This window comes from Rhipicephalus microplus, unplaced genomic scaffold, assembly GCF_043290135.1.
Source record: "Rhipicephalus microplus isolate Deutch F79 unplaced genomic scaffold, USDA_Rmic scaffold_15, whole genome shotgun sequence".
NCBI classification, from domain to species: Eukaryota; Metazoa; Arthropoda; class Arachnida; order Ixodida; family Ixodidae; genus Rhipicephalus; species Rhipicephalus microplus.
Window position 1 is genome coordinate 7665083 of NW_027464588.1, and position 19357 is coordinate 7684439.

The window sequence follows — 19357 nt, forward strand, 5'->3', positions numbered from 1 at the left end:
GTGTTCTTTACGAAATGGTGCCACTATTCTTGTACCGTATCAACATTTGATAACATGAACGTGTGGCGAGCGGCCAATTCTGCCGGCTTGCTTGCACCTCATCGTTTTGTTTTTTGTTGCTATCAGCCAACAACTCGACTTTATGTGACAGTCTCTTACTGTGATGCAACAGAGACCCCCTAAACAGAAAAAAAATCGGGGGATCCTTAAGCTTTGCCTTTAGGAGTTGACTGCGATAGCGAAATCTGGCCCCTAGTGCGCCCTTCAACCACTAAGTGTATACTTATTAATATTGTTATGTACGTATTGGTTCCAGTGTCAACTAGAGGACGCTTCTAGCTATAGAACAGGCTGAAGTGTCTCAAGCTCAAAACCGATTGTGTCGAACTTGCCTACGGTGTCCGCAACTGCAACTATACGCGTATCATTTTGTTGGAGGTGCTAAGTTCGGAGCTGGATCTCCGAAGCGGACATCACAGTGGTTTCGCTGCTATGGCTAACGACAGCGTACCAATCGCAAAAGCACTAGTGCGATATGTCATGCCTCTGCTACGTGATCCACGAATCTTCACCGGCACTGGTAAGGTTGATGTCAATGAGTGGCTATTGATGTACCAGTGCGTCGCCAACAGTTACAGGTGGGACCCAACACTTATGCTGGCGAATGCGATATTCTACCTGTGTGACACCGATGTACCAGTGCGTCGCCAACAGTTACAGGTGGGACCCAACATTTATGCTAGGGAATGTGATATTCTACCTGGGTAACTCCGCAATGGCGTGGTTTGAGATGCACAAAGCCGAACTCACAAGTTCGGGCATCTGTAAAGAGAGGCTGTGAGGCTTTTTCGGGAGACCAATCGAACGCAAGCAGAAGCCCAGAAGGAGCTCGCGTCTCATGCCCAGACGTCCACCGAATCGTACATTCCTTACATTCAGGATGTTCTGGCACTTTGCCAAAAGCCAATGACATCATACCGGAGGCAGATAAGGTCAGACACATTATGAAGAGCATTGCCGACGATGCATTCAGCTTCTTGTTATGTAAGAGTTGCACAACAGTTGACTACTTCATTAAAGAGTGCCGCATGTTTGCGTAAGCAATAGGCAACCGCATCGTGCAACGCTTCGACTGGCTTCCTAATACGGCTCCGACCTCGTCCTTTAATGAACCAGCGCTGCTGCACCAACCAGCATGAACAAGTCTGATGCAAGCCATACTCACGAACTTAAGGTTATGGCTCTGAGCTATTCCGGTCCTCACACGCATGACAACCCGACCATCTCGCTCATTCAAGCCGTTGTTCGCCAAGAAATTGTGAATATTGACATACCATCCACCGTTAGCCCCATCCCACCTCAACCACCCCGATCATTGCCTCTGCTATGCCCAGACTATTCCTCAAACCGGTACCGAAAGCCATCTGAGTAGCGAACGCCGGATGACAGACCGATCTGCTTCGTGTGCTCCCTCATCGACCATATCTCCTGCCATCGCCGTAGCCGCTGGAATTCATCGCCTCGACCATATGCTGACCCTGCTGCTCCTCCTCGGTTCATCAGCAGCTGTTCGCCTTCTCCGCAGCTCGGCGTCACCCGCCTCCATTCTTCCCAGGGCGTTCCTCAGGAAACTAACCAATGCAGCCCTTGGAGGTGAGTTGCGTTGACGACTCTGACTGCAAAACCTCTTTGACCCTTGCCCATGAACGAAACATAATCGAAATTTTTGTTGATTATGTGCCCGTTAAAGCCCTCATCAACACTGGAGTTCGAGTGTCGGTCATGCGCGCTCGCTGACCTTCGGAGCCGTCTTCGAAAAGTGCCAATGCCCGCCGAATCGCCTGTCCTACGAGTAGCTAATGGCAGTAGAACTGCTGTCATGGGAATGTGTAGCGTTCGTATAACCATCGCCGACCGCTCAACGTTAATTCTGTTCACTGTACTTGCTGAGTGCCCTCACGAGGTGATTCTCAGAATGGAATTTTTGACTGTTCATTCTGCGCTTATCAACTATTCAACCGGTATTCTGAGGCTTGAACTACCCCAGGGTTGTGCTAACGCCGGCGCAGATGTGCAGGCCTGACTTCGCTCCACTGACTTCGTTCGGCTGCAACCTGGTGCTGTGACTTATGTCCCCATGTCGCCGTGCCCACCACTTCAGGATGGTACTGATGTCGTGTCTCCGCTTTACGCTATCACACTAGAACATTTAATAGCTCTTTCTAGCTCCGTCATTACGCTCACCAACAACCGCATGTGGATTCCTCTTCTGAACTTTAGCTCGTCACCACAAGCGTTTCCTGAAGGCCTATGTATCTCTTGCCGTTTTGTCCCCTTTGGACGACTCCGGAGTATGTGAACTAAGCTATGAACAACCATCTGCGATTGCGCAGCCTTCGGCTCCGACGACACCATCTAATGAGGAGTACAGCAAAATGATAGCTCCTGACCTACGACCTTCTTACACTGATGCCCTCCGTCGCGTTTTGATGTCCTACGAAGACATATTTGATTTTGACAATCGTCCGCTAGGTCGAACACACATCGTTACTCATCCGATTCACACTGGTGTTGCTCTGCCTATCCGTAGGCGTTTCTATCGTGTGCCGGCGGCAGAACGTCATGTCATACGAACAGAGGTTGAGAAAATGATTTCCAAAGATTTCTGAGCCCTTCTCCAGTCTATGGGCGTCCCTAGTCATTTTAGTAAAAAAAAAGACAATTCTTGGAGGTTCTGCATTGATTTTCGTTATCTGAAAAAGATCACCAAAAAGGACGTTTACACACTTCCGTGTATTGATGACGCACTGGACTGCTTACACGGTGCCAGTTATTTTTCCTCGATCGATTTACGTTCTGGTTACTAGCAAATTGCAGACGATGACAGCGATCGCAAGAAAACGACGTTCGTCACCCCAGACAGCCTCTACCAATTCAAAGTGGTGCCTTTCGGACAATGTAATGCCGCAGCCACCTTCAAACGCATGATGGAGTCTCTTCTACGTGGTTTTAATTGGGCCACATGCTTGAGTTATCTGGATGATGTTATTGTTTTTCATCGACTTTTGACAGCCAGCTCCACTGGCTCTCGGCCATCCTTAACGTCTTCAGACGAGCAGGCCTACAGCTGAATTCTGAGAAATGTCATTTCGGCCGTTGTCAATTACCCGCCCTTGATCATCTGGTGGACGCTACTGGCATACAGCTTCATCCCGACAAAGTGTGTGCGCCGTGAGTTTCCAACTTCTCGTACTGCTTCTGATGTCTGAGGTTTCCTGGAGCTGTGTTCCTATTTCAGACACTTTATTGAGAACTTCGCCGAAATAGCTCGTCCTCTCACCAGTATTCTTAAAAAGACAGCCTTTTCAGTAGGGGACATGAGCAAACTAAGAAATTTTCTACACTTACAAGTCGCCTTGTGAATCAGCCCATTCTGGGTCATTTTGACCCATCTGCTCACACGGAAGTCCATATGAGTGCAAGTGGCCATGGTATGGGCACTATTTTGTCCCAGCAACAGGCAGAGCTCAATCATGTAATCGCTTATGCTAGCCGCCTTCTTTCATCCTCAAAGTGCAACTACTCACAGAACATGAATCCCTAACTCTTGTCTGAGCCATTGCCAAGATTTGTTTGGACGGCATTCCACTGGGGTAACAAACCATCACGCCTTATGTTGGCTCTCCTCACTCAAAAATCCTGCGTGACGCCTGGGTCGCTGGGCTTCACAGCTCCAAGAATACGCACTTTCAGTGTCCTACAAGTCTGGACGGCTACACAAGGCTGCCGACTGCCTCTCCCGTTATCCCGTCGACCCACCAGCCACCACCGAAACTGATTCAGATATCTGTGTTTTGTCACTCAGCGATTTCGTACATGACACTGATGAGCAACGCCACTACCCATATTTGTGATTCCTTATACAATGCCTCACTTCAACACCACGGGATGGCTCCCTCCGTATGTTTGTTATTCATGATGGTACTTTATATTGACGCAATATGACGCCACATGGTGCTGAACTGCTTCTCATTGTTCCTGAGCATTTGCGTCCAACTATCTTTTCACAATTACAGAATGCTCCCACCGCTGGCCATTTGGGTGCTTACCAAACTTACGATCATGGGCACAGAGGTTTCTTTTGGCCTTGCCTATATCACTCGGTTTGGCGCTATGTGGCTTCCTGTGAAATCTGCCGATGCTGGAAAAAGCCTTCTCTTTCTCCCGCTGGGTACCTTCAGCCCATAGCTATCCCTAGTGAGCCATTCTTTCGTGTCGGCTTGGACCTCCTTGGTCCTTTTCCGACATCGTCTGCGAGTAACAAGTGGATGGTGGTTGCAACTGATTATGACAATGACAATGACTTTATTTTCGCATCAATACAATGAATGATACGACGGGGCGGGCGGAAAAAGCTGTCATTTGGACAGCTTGACGAGGCCGCTGGCCCCCTCATTGGCGCTGAACAGCAGTGATGCAACAAGAAGAAAGCAACATAAATCAGCATTATATAATACAAGACATATATAAAAAAACAATAATGTCTATGTATACAAAATTGCAATCTTTTGCAGAGACAAAGAAAAGGAAGAAAACTACCGCATTACAATAACGTTCTTTCTGCGTGACCTTAATTATTCGTGCCCGCGAGATTTAGAAATGAGAGGCATTCGAAGAATGCTTTTCAAGAATTATTTGTCTTGAGTTCAAAATAACTGTGTATGGCTTTAAAAGACATGTTCTCTAATTGTAGCTCTTCGCAAATTAATTTGTTTAATAATCTTGGTAAGTTGTTTCTGAGTGTTTGTTTTCAATATTTTGTTCGCCCTGTCGGTATTTTCCAGTACTTCCTTTTACGTGTTGCATATACAGGGGTGTTTTCTTGTAACCTAGAAAGGCGCTTAAGAAAATGTGAGCTGGTTTTTAACTCTTGTGTATACGCCTTACACAAACGGTAATCATATAGTGTTGTGGCTGGAAGTATCCTATATTTTAAGAAATACTCACGTGTGTGGAAATGTCTTGGGACATTTTCAATTGTGCGAAAGAACATTTTTTTGTAGGACGTGTATTCTGTGTAGATTTCTTTGTGTAGTGGTGCCCCAAACTAAATGACAATAGTTCAGTCTGGATTGAAACCAACTGTTGAAAATTAGCATCATAATGTTCTGTGGCAGTAAATGACGATTGCGGTGAACAATACTAGTCACTTGAGAGAGCTTTGTTACTAAGCAATCGACATGTGCATCCCAGCATAATGTTTCCTGAAAGACGACGGTTAATGTTTTAAAACTGGATACGAGGGGGATAGGTGAGGAGTTTACTGTTATAGTTTTATTAAGTACAATTTTTTATTATTACTGCGAAATAACGTAGCTTTTGTTTTATTTGTATTTAATTTCAAACTTTCCGCAGGGGCGCCTGCGCAAGCAGGCGTTTGGTGTGTAGCGACACCACGAACCCGAGCTAACGGGGGAGTTTCGACTCCCTCCCACGCCTAGCCGTGCGTGGCTTTGCCGTGTCCGAGGAAAAGGGGATCCTGGGGGTTGAGCCGACGCTGGGTGATTGGACCGTTAAGGCCCCCCGGCAGAGGCAACACACCCCTTTGGCCCCGGCTTCACGTAGACGGCACCCCTGAGCTCACCCACCCAGGGGAATCGGCAGTCGCCTTTTCCTATCTCTCTCTCCCTACATCTTCGTCTTTATCTCTTACTATTTATCTGTCCTGTCTTCTACTCTCTTCCGTTTACTTCCAAACTTCCTGGTGGGTAGGGTTAACCCTGTGCAAATAGCCTACCTTGGTCTAGGCGCATTGGGTTATAGTGGCGTTGTACGGCTGGCGTCTGCAGGTTTCAGCATTTGTAACCTTGTAGCGTCCCCTCGTTGGGCTCCGTGGTGGGTGGCCGCAAACGCTGCTGAACAACAATCAGGAAGACATGCATGGAGCATTCCCACTACTGTCTGATCGTACCGGCTTAAAGCCGGTACGCACCGATGATCTCACCAGAGAAGGATTGGCCACCCTGGTGCAGTATCTGGCCACCCCCTCTCGTAGGCATTCGTCAATTAACTCACGGCCCTCAGTCCCCACCAGCTGCGGAGCAACTGACCACGGCGGCGGTCAGATCTGCAAAGCAGCAGAGGGTGCTAGGAATCTCTGGATACGGACAGGCCACCATTGGAACTTGAACTTAGCAACGTTTAACGTTAGAACGTTATCTAGTGAGGGAAGTCTAGCTGTATTATTCGAGGAGCTAGAAGGCATTAAATGGGATATAATAGGGCTGAGTGAGGTTAGGAGGACAGATGAGGCCTACACTGTGCTACAGAATGGGCACGTCATTTGCTATCGGGGCTTGGCAGACAGAAGAGAACTGGGAGTAGTGTTCCTAATTCACAGAAACATAGCTGGCAACAAAGAGGATTACTATAGCATTAATGAAAGGGTGGTAGGCATTGTAATTAAACTGAATGAAAGATACAAAATGAAGGTAGTACAGGCTTACGCGCCTACATCCAGCCATGATGACGCTTCAGTTGAAAGCTTCTATGAAGACGTGGAATCGGCAATGAGTAAGGTGAAAACACAGTATACTATAGTAATGGGCGACTTTAATGCAAAGGTAGGGAAGAAGCAGGCTGGAGACCAGGCAGTAGGAGATTATGGCATCGGCACTAGAAACGCCAGAGGAGAGCTACTAGTAGAATTCGCAGAACGCAATAATCTGCGTAATTTGAATACCTTCTACCGAAAACGAGAAAACCGCAAGTGGACATGGAGGAGCCCTAATGGCGTAAATAAGAACGAAATAGACTTTATAATGACTGCACACCCAGGAGTCGTGCAGGATGTGGAAGTGGTTGGCAAGGTAAGATGCAGTGACCATAGAATGGTACGGGCTCGAATCCGCCTAGACTTGAAGAAGGAACGACAGAAACTGATACGCAAGAAGCCAATCAATGAGCTAGCACTGAGAGGGAAAGTACAGGAATTCAGAGTGTCACTGCAGAACAGGTACTCTGCTCTTAGCGAGGAAACCAACCTTAGCGTAGATACAATGAATGATAATCTGACGAGTATCATCACGGAGTGTGCAGTGGAAGTTGGAGGCAGGGTAGACAGACAGGACACCGGCAAGCTTTCCCAGGAAACGAAGAACCTAATTAAGAAGCGTCAAATCATGAAAGTGTCAAGTACAACAGACAAAATAGAACTGGCAGAGCTTTCGAAGTTGATTATTAGACGTAAAGTATGCGATGTAAGAAGGTATAACATGGAGAGAATTGAGCACGCTCTGAAAAACGGAGGAAGCGTCAAAGCAGTGAAGAGGAAACTAGGGGTAGGCAAAAGGCGGATGTATGCACTAAGGGACAAAGAAGGCAAAATAACTACCAATATGGATAGGATAGTTAAAATAGCGGAGGAGTTTTACAGAGATCTGTACAGTATCCGAGACAACCACGACCTTAATACTATAAGAACTAGCAGTACCTCAGACGACACCCCACCGGTAATGATAGCAGAAGTCAGAAAAGCTTTGGAGAGCATGCACAGAGGCAAAGCTGCTGGTGAGGATCGGGTAACATCAGATCTGCTGAAAGATGGAGGACACATTGTGTTAGAAAAACTAGCCACTATATTTACGAGGTGTCTTTTGACGGGAAAAGTACCAGAGTCTTGGAAGAACGCTAACATCATCCTAATACATAAGAAAGGAGATGACAAGGACTTGAAGAATTAAAGGCCGATCAGCTTGCTCTCTGTAGTATACAAGCTATTTACAAAGGTAATTGCTAGCAGAGTAAAGAAAACATTAGAATTCAATCAACCAAAGGAACAAGCAGAATTTAGAACAGGCTACTCAACAATTGACCACATTCATACTATCAATCAGGTAATAGAGAAATGCTCAGAGTATAACCAACCACTATACATAGCCTTCATAGATTACAAGAAGGCGTTTGATTCAGTAGAAATATCAGCCGTCATGCAGACACTGCGGAATCAGGGCGTAGATGAAATATATATAAACATTCTCGAAGAAATCTACAGGGGATCAACTGCTACCATAGTGCTTCATAAAGAAAGCAACAGAATACCAATAAAGAAGGGTGTAAGGCAGGGGGACACAATCTCCCCAATGCTATTCACTGCGTGCTTACAGGACGTTTTCAGAAGCCTAGAATGGGAACAGTTAGGGATAAGAGTTAATGGAGAGTACCTCAGTAACCTGCGCTTCGCCGATGACATTGCATTGCTGAGTAACTCGGGGGATGAATTGCAACTCATGATTACGGAGTTAGACAAGGAGAGCAGAAAGGTGGGTCTTAAAATTAATCTGCAGAAAACGAAAGTAATGTACAACAACCTCGGAAAGGAGCAGCGCTTTGCGATAGGTAATAGTGCACTTGAAGTTGTAAAAGACTATGTCTACTTAGGGCAGGTAATAACCGCAGAGCCTAACCACGAGATTGAAGTAACTAGAAGAATAAGAATGGGGTGGAGCACATTCGGCAGGCACTCTCAAATTATGACAAGTAGATTGCCACTGTCCCTCAAGAGGAAGGTATATAACAGCTGTATCTTGCCGGTACTTAGCTATGGAGCAGAAACCTGGAGACTCACAAAGAGGGTTCAACTTAAATTGAGGACGACGCAGCGAGCAATGGAAAGAAAATTGGTAGGTGTAACCTTAAGAGACAAGAAGAGAGCAGAGTGGATTAGGGGACAAACGGGAGTTAAGGATATCATAGCTGCAATAAAGAAGCGGAAATGGACGTGGGCCGGGCATGTAGCACGTAGACAGGATAACCGCTGGTCATTAAGGGCCACCAACTGGATTCCCAGAGAAGAAAAGCGGGGTAGGGGGAGACAGAAGGTTAGGTGGGCAGATGAGATTAAGAAGTTTGCGGGTGTAAATTGGCAACAGCAAGCACAGGACCGGGTTAACTGGCGGAACATGGGAGAGGCCTTTGTCCTGCAGTGGACGTAGACAGGCTGATGATGATGATGAAAGTTTAGGCCATATCTATATAGTAGGCCATTTAAAGTGGTGACTGACCATCATGCTTTGTGCTGGTTGACCAATCTACGAGACCCTTCAGGATGATTAGAACGATGGAGTCTGCGCCTACAGGAATTTGATGTCACCATCGTGTACATGTCAGGCAAAAAGCACGAAGACGCCGATACGCTATCACGAGCACCTCTTCAATCCGCCAGTACTAGCGCAGAAGAGGACGGCGCCTTCATAGCAACTGTCAGCGGACCGGATCTGATGTCTCATCAACGAAATGACGCCGCTCTAAGAATGATTATAGATCAATTAGAAGGTGGCACCGCGCCCATTCCTCGTCCAATGTCGTTCTGGTAGACCTCCCTGCCTTTAATTTCTTCCCTCCCCTTCGCGAACGTTGCCATCATTTTGCCTACGAAATGGCGTCTTATACAAAAAAACGCCGGTGCTGGTGACAGATCTCATCTTCTCGTCGTGCCTAAAGCCCTCCGCGATGCTGTCTTATTAGCTTGCCACGACGAGCCTACATCTGGCCATCTGGGCTACTCGAGAACTATGGATCGAGTGCGGCAACTCTACTACTGGCCTAAAATGTCTGCCTGTGTCAAACGCTACGTGAAGAGATGCCGTGAATGCCAGCGTCGCAAGACACCACATTTAAAGCCTGCAGGTCATCTACAACCGATCGATCCACCACGTACACCGTTTAAACAAGTGGGGATGGACCTCCTAGGCCCGTTTCCTTTGTCTTCTTCTGGCAACAAATGGATTATTGTCACAACCGATTATTTGACGCGTTACGCTGAGACGAAGGCGTTGCCACGAGGGACCACATCTGAAGTTGCCAGTTTTTTTATGCATAAAATTGTGCTACGGCATGGCGCCCCGTCATATGTCATCACTGATCGAGGAACATCGTTCACAGCGAAACTTTTGGATGATATCTTCAGGTTGAGTTACACAACCCATCGAAAGACCACTGCGTATCACCCTTAGAGCAATGGTTTAACAGAAAGGCTGAACAAAACGCTAGCCGACATGATCTCTATGGACGTTGATGTGCAGCACAAAACGTGGGACGACATTCTGCCGTACGTAACATTTGCGTATAACACTGCAACGCAAAAAACGACACGCTTCACGCCATTCCGACTCGTTTGTGGTCGAGATGTTAGAACTATGCTGTATGCCATGATTCCATATGAGGACATCGACAAGCTCGACGAATTAGCCCCCGACATCAATGAGTACATTCAGCGCGCTGAGGAAGCACGTCAACTGGCCCGTGTGCACATCCGAACTCAACAGTGCGCAGATGCACGGCGGTACACCATTCACCATCGAGAAGGTAATTATGAACCCGGTGACCAAAATTGGGTTTGGACACCCATTAGGCGGCGAGGTCTCAGTGAGAAACTTTTAAGGAAGTACTTTGGACCTTACAAAGTACTCAGACGTGTGAGCGACGTGAACTACAAAGTGGTTCCAGACGGAGGCTCACCATCATCCCAGCGCAGGTTACCCCGTCCAGAGACTGTACACGAAGTCCGCCTAAAACCATACTTTACGTGGTGATGCGAATTTTTTTCTTGTGCCAGTGAACTCTTCATGTGAACAGTGAATGCCGTTTATTTCCGATTGCCCGACCCAGGACGCATTTTCTCTCGTGCACTAATTTGTTTAATGTTTTTTTGTGTTACCTACTTCGACCCACGGCTGTGCACACTTTTGTTTGAGCATCGGGTCGATGCTCTCTTGGGAGGAGGAGTAATGCCACCTGGTGTTCTGTGCCAGTGAACATTGGGTCAGTTCTGTGCCGGTGAACGAGGAAGACGAAGACGAGCAACCCGTGCCAGCGGAGACGTCCTTCTTGGTCTCTGAGATTTTTGACAGTCGCGTCCCTTTATACGTTCCTTCGAGCTCATAGCACGTGACAATAAGAGTGATAATCGCTATCGCGAAAGAATTCTGTTGTGATGATTAAATATACCTTTCCCAAATGCACCTTTAAGACGTACCTTATTTTTCAGAAGCGGCACATGTGAGAACCCGCTTACGATTATTCTGCTTGAATACCTTTACCTAAAAAAACGCAAGTGTGCTTCTAATCATCCTTGACTCAATTTTTACACTTGCCCTGTGGTGGTGGTCTAGTGGCTAAGGTACTCTGCTGCTGACCCGCAGGTACAGTGTTGAATCCCGGCTGCGGAGGCTGCATTTTCGATAGAGGCGAAAATGCTGTAGGCCTGTGTGCTCAGATTTGGGTGCACAATAAAGAACCCCAGGTGGTCGAAATTTCCGGAGCCCTTCACTATGGTGTCTCTCATAATCATATTGTGGTTTTGGGACGTTAAGCCCCACATATCAATCAAATCACTTGATTGTTACTCATTTCAGAATAAAACATAATTGTCGCTCTATTGGTGAATTTCAGCTTTCCATGCAATATTCTTTGTATGTTGCAATGCATTGCTATATAAGCCGTTGCTATGCTTTCCAAAAGTTTTTTTTCTTTCTTTTGTAAGAAGCAGAACTTCTTTTCTGCTCACAGCAATAAAAACGTTTACGTCAGTAAGCACAAGAGATGCACGATGCCGGTAAGATATAATATCATCGGGGAAGCAGTGCCATCTCTGTACTCGGTAATTCATCTGACTATTAGTATGCTGGAAATTTAGTAAAGTGTGGAGAACGTACCTTTGGTTTCAGCGCGAACAAAGACGATTACCTGGAAGACTTGGGAGAAACACTGATAGGAAAAGCTGCAACCTATATCACCAAATCCTATCTTGGCAGAACGTAGTCTCGTTATTGTGAGGAGAGAGCATGTGTGCCTGAAAATGGTTGACAAGTTGCTTCCCAGCGTTGCAAGGCGCCTTTCGTGGGGATTGCCGAAAATGGAATGATTCACGCGTCATTTTGCACTAAACAACGCGGAGGCTGTCGTGGGCAGGCATCCGTAATCGCAATATTCTTGTGAAACTTGTCCTGGGGAAAAGGGTGTGGTCAATTTTCCCTGCATGCCCCAGAGAGCGGTCCTACTTTTAAATTGTGAGTTTGTTATTTGAGAATTTTTAAAATTTCACTACTCTTAGCAGTTGACAAAACAAATTGTTCTATTAGTTACTCAAAAGAAACCGGAGTTCCAATTTATCATGGCTGCGTAGGATTCGAAATTGTCACATGATGCTCGCTCCTAATTTTTTCCCTCCACTTTTTATGCACCCATTAGAGAGCGCAAGTATAGTTTAAATCTTGCCTGCTCGCTTCTCCACGCATTTTGTTTACATTAAGGGTGCCGTAAAGCAGAAAAAGGCATTGTCCAGCGCAAAGATGTCGATATTCACAGTTACTAAAGTAGAACATGGAGGGGGGGGAAGCCACACGTCGCCTATTTGTAGATCATTTCGAAAATCACGTAGAGTGTAATTGATGAACAATGCCAACCCTAAGGCCGAGCCAGACGGAAGGGGCGCTAGACGAGTACGCATAGCTGCATATAATTATTTTGAGCACTATTTACATCATCCCACGTTTTCTGACATAAAACTTGCTACTCAGTGTAACCCTGTATCTCTAAACTAAATCACAAAAAAACCCCAAAAATATTTGTATTGGCGTGACGGTGTCTTCCTTACATCTCAGTGCGCGACGCCATGAAGCCAACTTACACAATTTTATCAGAAAATTTAATATTTGTTTTACAAGTTGCGGACTGAGTAACTCAGTAAATCGAACTATAATTTCCACACTTAGCCAGTTAAACACATTCTGGTTCGATTGTGCCACGAAGACTGCAACTTTGCGGTTTGCTATTTGCGCCGAAAGGTTGCTGTTCGAGGGCACGTATGACAAACCCAATCTATCTTAGGTGGTTTTTATATATTGTGCCGGTATTTTATTTGAACAGTATCAATTACAGGTAGCGGAGGTGGTGGTGGAGAAATACAGCACCGGATGCCCCTTTTTATGACATCATAACAACTTTAGCTGTAAAAATGTGGGACAATGCTATAAGCCACTAATTTCACTTCGTGTTCCCTAAGTCTATGCCCCCAATCATTCGGCGTCATTGTTGCGGTAGTTACTGTTATAGTAGGTTTTGTATGATTCGTGTTTACAGCACAGCATGATAACGCAGCTGGATGCGAAAGTTCTGAACCATGCACCGACCACCAAAAGTTTTTTGTCCTACTAAAACGTATTGGCCAGAGCACCGATGACACACTCGCAGTAAATCAGGCCAAAGACGAAGTAATTTCTAAATGCCGCCTTTTATCATTTCATTACATTGTTGTATGCTAAAAAGCAGTGGCCTGATGCGACATTTATACCCATGATTTGATCGTTTTTTCACTGGGTTACTGTAGACGATAAGCCTATTTTCAGCGATCATCAACAATGTAACTCTTGAAGTTAGGCCAAATTCTTGAATACTACGTTCATAGCGTTAAAAATCTGGTTTCGCTTGTATTCCGGCTTTGGTGTCATTAGTTGGGCGCGAAACACTATAATCTTATGCGTGAACAAAAAATCAAGCAAGAACAAATGAAATAAATATCACACTATATCCACAGGGTAAAATATGAGTGGGGCGAAGCATCCGTCCGTCCGCTCCTATCACACTAAAGTACGCACCAGACGGATGAACAGTTTATCTATATAAAAACAACTTGCGCCATGTAGTGATATTATTTACAAGGACATATTTTTTTTTCAGTACTAAACCTGTTAAGCTTTGTTGTTCTTTTATACCTGTTTTTGTTCTTATAATGTGCACTATTTCTTGTTGGTTCTTTCACTGATCCATGTAACCACCATTTTTCCGCTTTTTCATTATGTTGTGTTAAAAATGTAACCCACTTCCCTCAGTAATGCCCTCGGGCCCTGTGGGTATAGAAATGAATAAATAAACAATTATACACACCAGGCCACCTAGTGAGCAATTCATAAACTGGAAGTGACTACATACACACTATATACAAACGGATGAGGGACCAACCCGCGCCCTAAGAAGCTTGGCCTCTAGAAAATTCTGTGTCAGAAAAAGGATCGAACCCGAGGCGTTAGCGTGGCGAGCGTATGTTCGACCACATGGCAACGCACTTGCTTGTAAATACATTCAGAAGAACTTCTTCTACTTGAAAATGCAGGCGAAGGAACACGTTCTTTATAAACACACGCATCCTGTATACATGTTTCACAATGCAACATAAAATGTTAAATTAATAATGCGTGGTACAAGCGTTTGTTGCCATCGGACTTCAGAACAAGCGATTATCATTATTGGTTGTGTAAAGCCGGTAACCCACTGAAAAAGGCACAAAGCTACTGCTCCTGTTCCCTTCAGGCGATGTATATAGTGAGTGCATGGCAAGTTCGTAAAGGATTGATGCAATAAATGCTTGAAGTGTGCTCTAGGAACAGGTTATTACGTTCACTTTCTGAATTCGGCACTTTAGGCCCCTTAATCTGTTCCCCATAAGTGATGAACTCTGATATGCAGCACGAACACATAGTTCACTTTTGCTTTTTCAATAAAAGAAGGATGTAAAAAATTCCCAAAGCCCTCATTCCGCCGAGAAAATTGGATTTTAATCACAGCTTTTTTCATCATTGAGCCTAGAAGCCTACGTCTTGTGCTTCAAATGTTTGAAACCCTGCTTCCTTTCACTTTCATTCTGGAAATGACGACATGAAGCTGTGTTCATTTGGTCAAAATTATGAAAATAAATTATGTGCGCAGTGCGGTGGAATGAAATTTTCGAAGTTTAACAGCCCGTGGTGGTGTTACAAGAACTTAGTAAGCTTGTATTGAATACAGTCGGGGCATATAAGGGCTTCTAAAAAAAAACGTAAGTCGCTGTTTCAACAACTGCGCGAAGTTGATGAGTGTGGATTTCCTTTAATAATTGTAATGATAATTAGCTTAGAAATACTGGCTGTGGGTATCAGTGAAAAAACATGGTTGGTCTCTACGGGATAGCAATCCGTATAAAATGAAATTAAATCGTGTTCTGAGAAGGCAGATATAACGTTTACTGTGCACTGATATAAGACAGTTGGTATAATATGTATAGTTGTTTGGTGCCTATATCTCCGGTTAGTGTCGATGCACACGCGTTCACGCGTGGTAGTGCATCTTTATTGCTATGAGAAACATTCGTGATTTTTGATGAAACGAATCCTTCTGGTAGCTGTGACAGTCAGCGCTAGTGTGTAACCAGAGAGAAACGTTGGACAACCCGAAAAGTGTCGCTGAATACACGAAGAACATGGGCTATAGTTGCCATTCTGCGGCACAGTAAAGTGTGATTTAATACCACGGTCAAACTCGAGGGAAGCGCTAAGCGCGCCCGACCACTGGCCGCGATTTTGCTCGAACCAAGTGTAGCGAATTACGCTGTCTTACAGCCTGGTGAGGGTGAGGCAGGCGCACGTTGGAGAGCTATGTGTGGCTTAAGTAGACGCTTGTAGCGAGGCTGACGCTAGGGCTATGTAACGGTCTCGTGGTGTGTGGAGGCGTTCAGAAAAGTGCACTTTTCTTGATAACGCACCGAATGGGGGACGCCTTACAACTCGCGTCGAAGGCGGAAAACATTCATTTCATAATAATGATGAATCATTTTTCTTCATTGCTTTAAAGGGCCACACCACTCCACTGACCAAGCACTGCGAGACAAAAATGTGGGATATAAAAAGCGCGTTTTTGAAGCCGAAAGACTAAGCAGCCATGGCGCTGTGGAAAGCGTGCTGGGAATCTGTTGCTGCGGTCCGAAAGGTCGTCGGTTCAATGCCCCTTGACAGAACATTTTTGTCCTTGACATATGAAGACCAAAAGTTTTTGACGGCATTTCCGCGACGGAAATACGTAACTCAATTTTTAGTGTAACTTGGCACAAAACAGTCATTGTTAAAAAAGCGGAACGCAGGTTTCATGCCACATTATCACAAGCCAAGACCAACTTTTTCAATTAAATGTCTCAAGTGTGGTTCTTTTATGTTTTTGAGTTTGATATTTTATAAGCGTTCTGAAGCACTTAGCTTGTGCTGGACACGTTTCCTGGGTTTCCTACTTCTTTGTCGTTATTTATTTCGTTTGTGCGATTAAGAACGGATTCGAAATAACTTGATCACTCTGTAAAACCAGCAAGGACTGTTTTAATTCTATGAGGTTAGAAATTCATATAAACTATTTGAGATTCAAAAGTATGAAGTTCTTTGTTCGAAATGTGCTTTCTCAATAAAAGGCACTTTTTAGTTGATAGTCACTATGTCCCATTTTTACTTTTGCTTATTTCTGTAAATATTTCAGGAGGTGTCAACTAAGAAGTGGGTTACAATAAATGTAAGAACTATCAACATCACATAATCAATATTTTAATGCGTACTGCGTGGCCTCAACTTTTGCGATGGCAGATGGGCTAGAATTATAGGCGATGTTGAACACCATGCCATTACCGTCTTGGGCCGTTGGAGGAATAAAAGAAGGTGGTAGCGTATGTGTGAAGACGAACTACGATTAAAGATCGACCTACGTAATGTGATATGCCTTATTGTTGATATTTATGTGGTGCACAATTTAGTAAGCTCTGCTACAATATATGAAGGAATGTTAAGCGGGTGTAAGTGAAGATTTGGAGGTATTTGTATACCAGATTGTTTTTAATTACATTACGCTTTGAATCTAAGAGAGATTGATCCAGATGAAACAATTCTCGAAACCTCCATGATTCTTGCGTAAAAGTTATAAAAAATGCCAATTCTTCGTCTATATTGTCATTTTTGTCTAATTATTGTGTTGTAAGGCGATGTTATTGTGTTGTCTGGCATGTTAGGCCACTTTTTTATTGTTGCCAAAAGAATTCGACTACCCACAAATAGAATGCAAAACAATACCCTAGCTCGACGTTCCCATCACAAAGTCTGAAGTTCTGGAAGCATTACACTACCTGAACAGTCGATCGGCCCCCAGTCCTGAAATGATAAGCAACCGCCTGTTGCGGAATTCAGAAGACCAAGCCATCATATTACTCACAAAAGGCATTAACCACATGTGGGAAACCGGTGAGGCACTCGAATAATGGCGCACGGTCACGCTAGTCTTTCTCTAAAAGCCAGGCAAACCTCAAAACTTCGACAATCTACGCCCTATCTCCCTCACCTCATGTATAGAAAAAACAGCTGAACGTGCCCTCTGAAACCGTGTATCACGTTGCATAGAGGATCACGACCTCTTTTCATTAAACATGGTCGGGTTCCGTCCGCACGTATCAACACAAGACGTCATGCTATTACTAAAGACGCATATTCTTTGATCCAAAAATGAGAGATTACTTGTGGCATCCTCGCCCTAGAACTCACTAAAGCATTCGACAGCGCCTCCCACCACTTTATACTGGAATCCATTGACAGCATTTGTGCCGGTAAAAGATTACAGGTATACATGCGTTCTTCCCTACAAGACCGAAAGGCCAACGTTCGAATATCGTAACTTACATCCGACACATGCATAAGGCTCAAACGGGGCACCACAAGGGGCAGCCATTTCTCGACTCCTTTATAATATAGTAATGAAGGGACCGCCTGACAAACTTCGTAACATCCCTAGCATGAACCATGCTATGAACGCAGACGACAACACCATATGGTGCCCGGGAGGCTCCTTGGTGGAGTTAGAGCAGGCCCTTCAAACCACTCTCGATAACAGAGAAGCCTACCTCAAGAACACTAGACTGCGACTGTCACCCATGAAATCAGTGTTGCTGTTATACCGGTCATCTCGCCAAGGCGTTCGTAATTAAGCACCCTATATGAAATACCCGTAGCACTACATGCCAAAGACGGGCAATGAATACCTCGCGCGGACTCTATATGCATTCTCGGCCTCCTAATCGAGGCCACTGGCTGCCATGCATGAACAATACCAATAAACCGCAAAAAGCGAAAAACATGCTCCGACTGATTCAGCGAGTCTTGGGTCGCAAACGAGGCCTTTTAGAGGCCACCCTTCTGCGCATATACCGCGCGTTCCTGATGAGCAACATCAATTACATGGCTTCTGCCCACAACTGGACAAAAGTGGAAAAGATAAAAGTAAACACGCTCATGCGCCAAAACATTAAACAAGTCCTTCGTTTACCTCGAAACACGAGTACTTCTCGTCTCGACTAACTAGGCACGCAGAACAGCGACGATGAAGTGATCGAGGCCCAGACCACGGCCCAAGTGATCCGTCTCTCCTCCTCCAGGGCAGGCCGCCAACTTCTAAGCGAGACTGGCATGCCTCCGCATCCCTACCTTAAACGTGCAGTAATCATTCCCAGAGCTGTCCACGCCACTTACATGGTAAACCCATTTCCGCGGAATGTTGGCTCGCAACACAACAAAGGCAGACGCCTGGCCCGCGTTTGCGCAATCCTCAACCGTACCACTGCTAATCGCAATTCTGCCGTCTTCGTTGATGCGGCGCAGTTCAATAACTCCTCCATCTTCGCAAATATACTCTGTTCCAGAAGTTTCGTGCAGGATTGTGGAAGCTACAGGCCTTTACAACCAATCAGGAGGGCGAGCACATCTAAGTGTATTCTTCAGCGCCCTGTGGCCTGCCAGTGGCGAGCGCTGCCCCGAAAGCGACAAGAGCGTCTCGGGACAATCTGCAACTGCGCAGTGATACCAGCTGTAATTGTAAATGTGTTGAAATGTTCTCCTCGGCCCCTTTAAACTACGCGTCTTAAAGATACTTGCATGTAGACTTTGAGGGATAGAGTTCAGCGGCTCATATTTTGGTGGAAAATGACGCACTAAGCAAACTGAATACGAAAGCACCACGCTTTATCAGATTTCGTATACGAATGCCTATGGGCATGCGAAGGGCCACTCGCGTTCATACAAAATCATAGCACTATTTCCAGTGCTTTACTTGTCTCTCTCTGAGTGGTGTAAGAATAAGCAAGCCGCCGCACTTGTGCACACATCACGTCCTAATATGCCGCAGATTTCTCGCTGGGCGTGCAGGATTCGCTCCGAGGAACTCAAGCTGAATGGTATTGCGTCAAACGCGATCTCCTGCCTGTGAAGATCTCACCGATTGGCTTGTCACCTGCGAAATCTTGGTGCCGTGAGTCGTCTGATCGACTGTGCCTCGTAGCCCTCGCCAATCGGCGTGTCGTCCGTCATCTCCGGTGCTGTGTAGTGCTCGCCAGACCATCGCAATCGTCCTTGATCTCCTCTGACCGTTTCCATCTTTCCTGTCTTCTCTAATTTGCGCGTTTTCTTCTTACTATCATCCTCTACTTTCTTTATATCTCTTTCACTGCCCTTCTGCCACCCATCCCTCT